Source organism: Polypterus senegalus, unplaced genomic scaffold, assembly GCF_016835505.1.
Source record: "Polypterus senegalus isolate Bchr_013 unplaced genomic scaffold, ASM1683550v1 scaffold_223, whole genome shotgun sequence".
NCBI classification, from domain to species: domain Eukaryota; kingdom Metazoa; phylum Chordata; class Cladistia; order Polypteriformes; family Polypteridae; genus Polypterus; species Polypterus senegalus.
Genome location: NW_024379739.1, coordinates 53,177 through 59,597, shown reverse-complemented (window position 1 = coordinate 59,597; position 6,421 = coordinate 53,177).

The window sequence follows — 6,421 nt, the reverse complement described above, 5'->3', positions numbered from 1 at the left end:
CACGAAATGTGTCTGGGATTTAAATGGTGGTGTTGCTCGTTGTGTGTTGAACATGATGGTGAACAGGCTGAGACATTCCTGTAAATCATCTTGTACATAGTGAAGTATGTTTTGTGAATAAATTGTTTCCGCCATTCAAATGTTAACAGAATTTTGACTCACCCTGTACATTTACAAAGCATCAGTAAAGTATTCATCTGTGCAATATGGCCTATTAAAATAACTTCACATGGACCTGCACGAAGTGGCTTAAGTGAGACCGATGTCTTGAGATACGGTGTACTTCATAATTAATATTATAATGAAAAGTAATTTTACCAGGAAACCAAACACGACACTGCGCAGAGGAGAATAACCACTTTACTGGAAAGCTAAAAGAACCCTTTGTTCAGGTCTTATTGCATTACTTCAGCACCTAACATGAATCCTTACCTGTTGTTTATATATATACTGTATATTGTCACACACGTGTGCATAGGAGGCAGCTGAAGGGCTTAGAGAGGACTGATTATACATCTGCCCGGGGGGGCGAGGTACGCTGACTCTCTTTCTAAGTTCCCTACAGGTCTTTCCCGGGAAATCCCACCAGGTTCCACCACCTCGAATCTGGACATGTCATTTCCGGTCCCGGCCCCAAGGACGACATCACATTCGGTCCCGGCCCCGAGGACGATGTCATTTCCGCCCAGCATCCTATAAAGCCTCCCACCTTTTCTCTGAGAGGCAGGTCTGTTTAGGACTCTGTCGAGTAAACTTGACTCACTTGAATCATTTGCTTTTGCAGCCAGGAAACCGCATTAAACGGGTGAATGCTCCAAACCTTGCCATGCCTCGTGTCTCTTCTTGTTACAATATATATACCCACGTGAAACACATGATCATAAAGGGTGCTGTTGAACAGCCATCATTTACTGCTTGGGCATCTCATCCCATGGTGTTGCTTTGCTGTTTAAGTCCATGGCCGAATTCTACACTTTAGGTCAATTTTATTTATTCATTTTTTGTTTTGTCAGTTTAATTCACTGTTGGTTTGTTGGGGTCTCAGACTTCAGTGTCATAATGTGAAAATCTGAGCTCCTTCTCCTTTGACTTGAATGTTCAGAAGCAGGTTAACCTCCATCTCAAAAAGCCCATCCACATTATCATTAGAAAAGGCTATTATAAACATTATATTACTTACATTGTGCCTGAAGAAGGGGGTCTGAGTTGCCTTTGGAAGCTTGCATATTGTAATCTTTCTTTTTAGCCAATTAAAGGGGTCATTTTGCTTGACTTCTCTTTGCACTCATAAAACCACAGGATTTAACAATGTTATGCTCTTCACAGATGTATTTCTTTAAATTGCAGTGGAACAATTAAAAAGATAAAATGACACAACCTCATTTTGCTTCACCTAAAAAATTGTAAATTGGACTTTGCAAAATGATCAACGCCTTTTTTAGAAATCGTAAGAAATATTTGGCTGTCAAGCAGGTGATTTGTCTTTTCTAGTCCCCTCAGGTGACTGCCAGAGCTGAAATGGCTGACTCTAATAGTGGAACAAATGACTGCAAATTACAACAATGAGAAGTGTGAGATATCAATTACAAATTCAAAAGTAAATGGGACAAAGGTAAGGGAGCAGCAGGTATGGCTGCATTCCTTCAAGGTGATTTGATAAAGTTGAGATATTAAGTATGACACTTCCATACTAATAAAAAACACAAAAAAAACAAAAAAACTTTAGTGAAATTCAAATTAAAGCCAGTTCATGTAAAATGTTACACTGCTCTGATTTTACCCCAGAAATCCTAAACTGGACTGGACAAATTAAGGGGCTTCTTTTAAAAGTTGTAATTAGCAGGTGATTTGTCTTTTATAGTCCCCTCAGGTGACCACTAGAGCTGAAAGGACTGATTCAAATGGAGGAACAAAGACCTGCAAAAGTAGAGCAATAAGAAGTGTGAGGGATCAGCATGAAATTACAAGCGCTTCAAGAAAGGCCCGTCTGTAAGCAGAACATCAGAAGAAAGCAACCATCCCATGATGTCGAGGAGCCACAGGCTTGATGAAGTTAACACAAGCAAGGGATGTGCAACCAGACATTTAATTTGCTAGAAGACTATCTGCTCTTATACTACTCTCCTGAAAAAATGGGGTACCGTTTAACATGTTGAGATGTCAGTGCCAGCTGGACTCTTCGTGTCATATCAATCAATCAATCAACATTTATTTATATAGCACATATTCATACAAAAAAAAATGTAGCTCAAAGTGCTTTACAAAATGAATAGAAAAATAGAAGACACAATAAAAAATAAACATAAGTCAACATTAATTAACATAGAATAAGAGTAAGGTCCGATGGCCAGGGTGGACAGAAAAACAAAAAAAAACTCCAAAGGCTGGAGAAAAGATAAAATCTGTAGGGGTTCCAGACCAAGAGACCACCCAGTCCCCTCTGAGCAATCTACCTAACATGAGTCAAACAGTCCTCTTTGTATTTAGGGTTTTCATGGAAGGGCCTGATGATGATGGTCACGTAGACTTCTGGCTTTCAGTCCATCAATGTTGGTGCACCATGATGCTTTGAGTAGGTGGTGGTGGCGCAGGCCGCCACCACAAAGAAACCGGAAAAAGAAACAGAAGAGAGAGTAGGGGTCAGTACGGATTTTGGAGCCACTGTGAAAAGTTATTATGAAGAATTGAACATACAGAGTATCAGTATTAAGTTAAAGTGAAGTTATAAAAAGGCCATGTTAAAGTAATGTGTTTTCATAGTCACACTTTGCACTCAAACCCCAAGTATCGTCAGAGTATGGCAGAAATGAGTGAATCGGCCCTGCTGTTCCAACGCCCTTGGAGGGGAACTGCATTTATAATCTGACATTGTCACCTCCTGCACAACCCCACCCCATATGACAGTAATGAGTTCAGACCATTCAGCCCGGCAAACCCTCAGTTCCAAGTAGTGCTCACTAAACAACAAAGCCCATCATCAAATTCAGTGAGTTAAACTTACTAGCAGATGAAGGCACCTCTTCCTCTTATCTCCCCTGATGGGAACCAAAATAAGCCGGATGGGACTCTGTGGGTGAATTCTCGAGCTCGAGGTCCTCTTCCTTAAACATGGTCTTCTCATCCTCGTCACAGGCCTCTTGTTTCTCGCCCATGTTTCACTCCTGCTGAACGCACACCAACAGCACATCACTGGAGTCCTCGTTGACTGACACGGTCGTCACCTCCTCATACTCCTCTTCTTTATTGGACACCCATCTCTCTTCCATGGCCACATCAGTGTCCTCCTCTCCATTGCAGTGCCCAGTTTGGACGAGCTGTCGCTGCAGTTTACTTCTGATGATGATGATGATGATGATGATGATGACCTGTGAAAGGACAAAGCAAAGCTGCTTAAACACATGGCTCCTCTCCATGGGAGTTTGATGGCCACATCTGGCATGGCATGGCTTTTCTATTTCAACTTTCACTCAAGCACATTGGTGACCGATAGTTTAAACTCGAGCACAAGGGCTTCCGCATGCTAAGCTTTTTCAAAGTTAGGCAGAGCAGCTCATTTCTCAATTGCTTCATACAAATAAGGAGAATCCACGCAGACCCTGGTGCCGCGACGACAGGACTGCCAGCTCAGTGCTGCCCATTAGCCTTGTGTTGAAATGTCTGCAATCAACTTATGAAACTCTGGAATAATTCAACTTGGGGGAAATGGCATTGCTGAAGTGGACACAGAGAGAGTGTGAGTGTGTGTGTGTGTGCAGGCATGTTTACCCTACAATGAGCGATTGGTCCAGCCATGTGCCAGATGCTGTCTGGGGTAGGCTCCAGCTTCCACACAGCCCTGCTTCAGATAAGTTGGTGAAGAAGATGGAAGTATCGTTGTTGTTATTGTTGTGCTTTTGGCAGAGATATTTTATATGAATAGATCAAAGAACGGAAGATACTGAGGACAGACAATTATTATTATTATTATGATTGGACAGCACAGTGGCTGTAATGCTGTATCTCAGTGAAGCATACGTGATGGATGCCTATAATGTCTGCTGTTCTCTCTTGATTGTGTGCTGTGCATGTGGAATATTCTCTGGGTCAGGTACTTCTACTCACTAATGATGGAGCTGGAGAGGAGAGATTAATATGGGCAAGGAGGAACTTCACTGGACGCTGTACACAAGGCAGTGATGAGGCGATAAACCTACAACAGATGCACATGAAAGGTACTATACTGCTGAAGCTTTCCAGGTAAGGAAGACTGACATTTTAAGGTGAGGTTAATTAGACTCAGTAGCCACAGTGCCATAGGGGTAGCGATTGGCATATGCAAATAAAATACAATTACACTGGAGTCTGTACAATGTGACTGTAAGGACCCTACAGACATATGATTGATTGACAGATAGATAGATAGATAGATAGATAGATAGATAGATAGATAGATAGATAGATAGATAGATAGATAGATAGATAGATAGATGTGAAAGGCACTCTATAATAGATAGTGTCACGCACGTGCGATTAGGGGGCTGCATAAGGACCTAAACTGTAGCGTGAAGGCGATGCCAGAAGGAATGGCGGGTACTAACCTCTCTCTTTTATTTCTGCAGAAAGAAAGATGCACCACCGCCATGAATCTGCCACATCTAGCTGATCACGCATCACCACTTCGCTTCATTCTGTCGACCTCTGATGACATCATCAATCCCAGCATCCATCTCGGTTGCTTCCCAGCATTCCTCTCTGTTTACTTCCGGTCCCTCACCATAAATGCTCCCCCACTCCACCATTTGGCAGTCTCTGTTAGATGAAACGATTGTGTACAAATCTACTTGGACTCTCTTTTACAGTATAAGGGGCCGGAAAACCCCAAACCTTGCTGAGTTGTCTGTCTTTTTTCTACAATAGATACATAGATATTAATTTTAGTATAGTAGGCAGGGTCACAAAATTACTTGAATGCATACTGCAGATAGATATATAGATAGACATGAAAGGCACTATATAATAGATTGATATATGAAAGGCTTTAAGGTCTCAATGCCAGCATTTCTTAAACTACATGTTTGTAATGTTTCGCCCCACGGATGTGTGGTAAAATTGCAAATATTGTTGTGAGTGATACAACGTCCTCTATTCACATCCCTTTTTCTGACAGCCCATAGTGTGCTGCTTGACGGCGCCAGTGCTGTACGAAGGGTTAACAGCTGCAGGTGGTTCAACAGCAATCTCTGTTGTTTCAGAATTAGTTATGCTACCAGTATAAGATTGGTCTAAACCTAAATAATCAACTAAGACCCCAATGTTAACATTTGCAGTGCACCATCTACTGGAATGTATTTTGTATTTTGCATTGCATTTATCATTCCAACAGATGGCTCATCACAAACATTTGTGGTAATAAAATGCATTCAATTTTTCATTCCAGCAGTTGGCATATCACAAACAATTATGGTAATGAAATGCAATGTATTTGTCACCACAAGCCACAAACATTTCTAGAAGTAAAATTCATTCCATTTATCATTCCAACAGATGGCACAGCACAAATATTAGTGATAAGAAAATGAATTGCATTTGTCATTCAAACATATGGTACAATAAAAGCATTTTTTAGTCCTAAAAAACATTGCTTTTGTCATTTCAAGACATGGTGCATTAAAACCATTTTTACAGTGGGTATAGAAAAGAATTCACCCCCTTTGAAATAGTCCAATTTTATTTACTTTACAGATTTAAACAAGAACTGAACAGAACAGCAATACAACTTCCCCAGCCCGGTGTTTAGGGTTGCTAGGCACACCTAGAAAACAACAAAATGTCACTCTGTGTCTTGTCGTTACCCGTTCTTCACACACTGCTGACTCTTTAGACTTTCTTTCTCTCTCCTCATCCGCACACTCCCTTCCTTCCTGTCTCCTCCTTCCCCCTCCGCAGGCACCTTCTGTCTTTCTATGTAGCTGTAAAAACTCAGAGCCTGCTGTAAACAGAGTAAAGAGATAACATTCATTACAGTACGTCACAATAGCGTCTTCAATTTCCATTTTTACTTCGCGACCCCCTTGTAGATATCTCGCCCCACAGGTTGAGCCACACTGCTGTAAGGCTAAAATAAATTGGCAACTGTGCCAGTAAGCAGCAGCGCGCAGCTTCACTGATGAGGGCCAAACTGCAGACAGCCTCGACACGGAGCTTCATGCTTGAAAGAAGAAAAAATGTTTTTAACAACTGATTAAATAAGCTAACTAATATGTTCTGCTGTAACTTTATTTATTATCATTAGGACATACAAAGACGCATCGGCATATAAACCTAAATGCTAATCTCACATATATCTGCATGTGCTCATATAAAAGCCTGCAAATGCACACAGCGGTGCTGTTCATTCTTGGCGCTCGGCTGCTCATTCGTCTGTGCAGTGAAACGTCCGTAA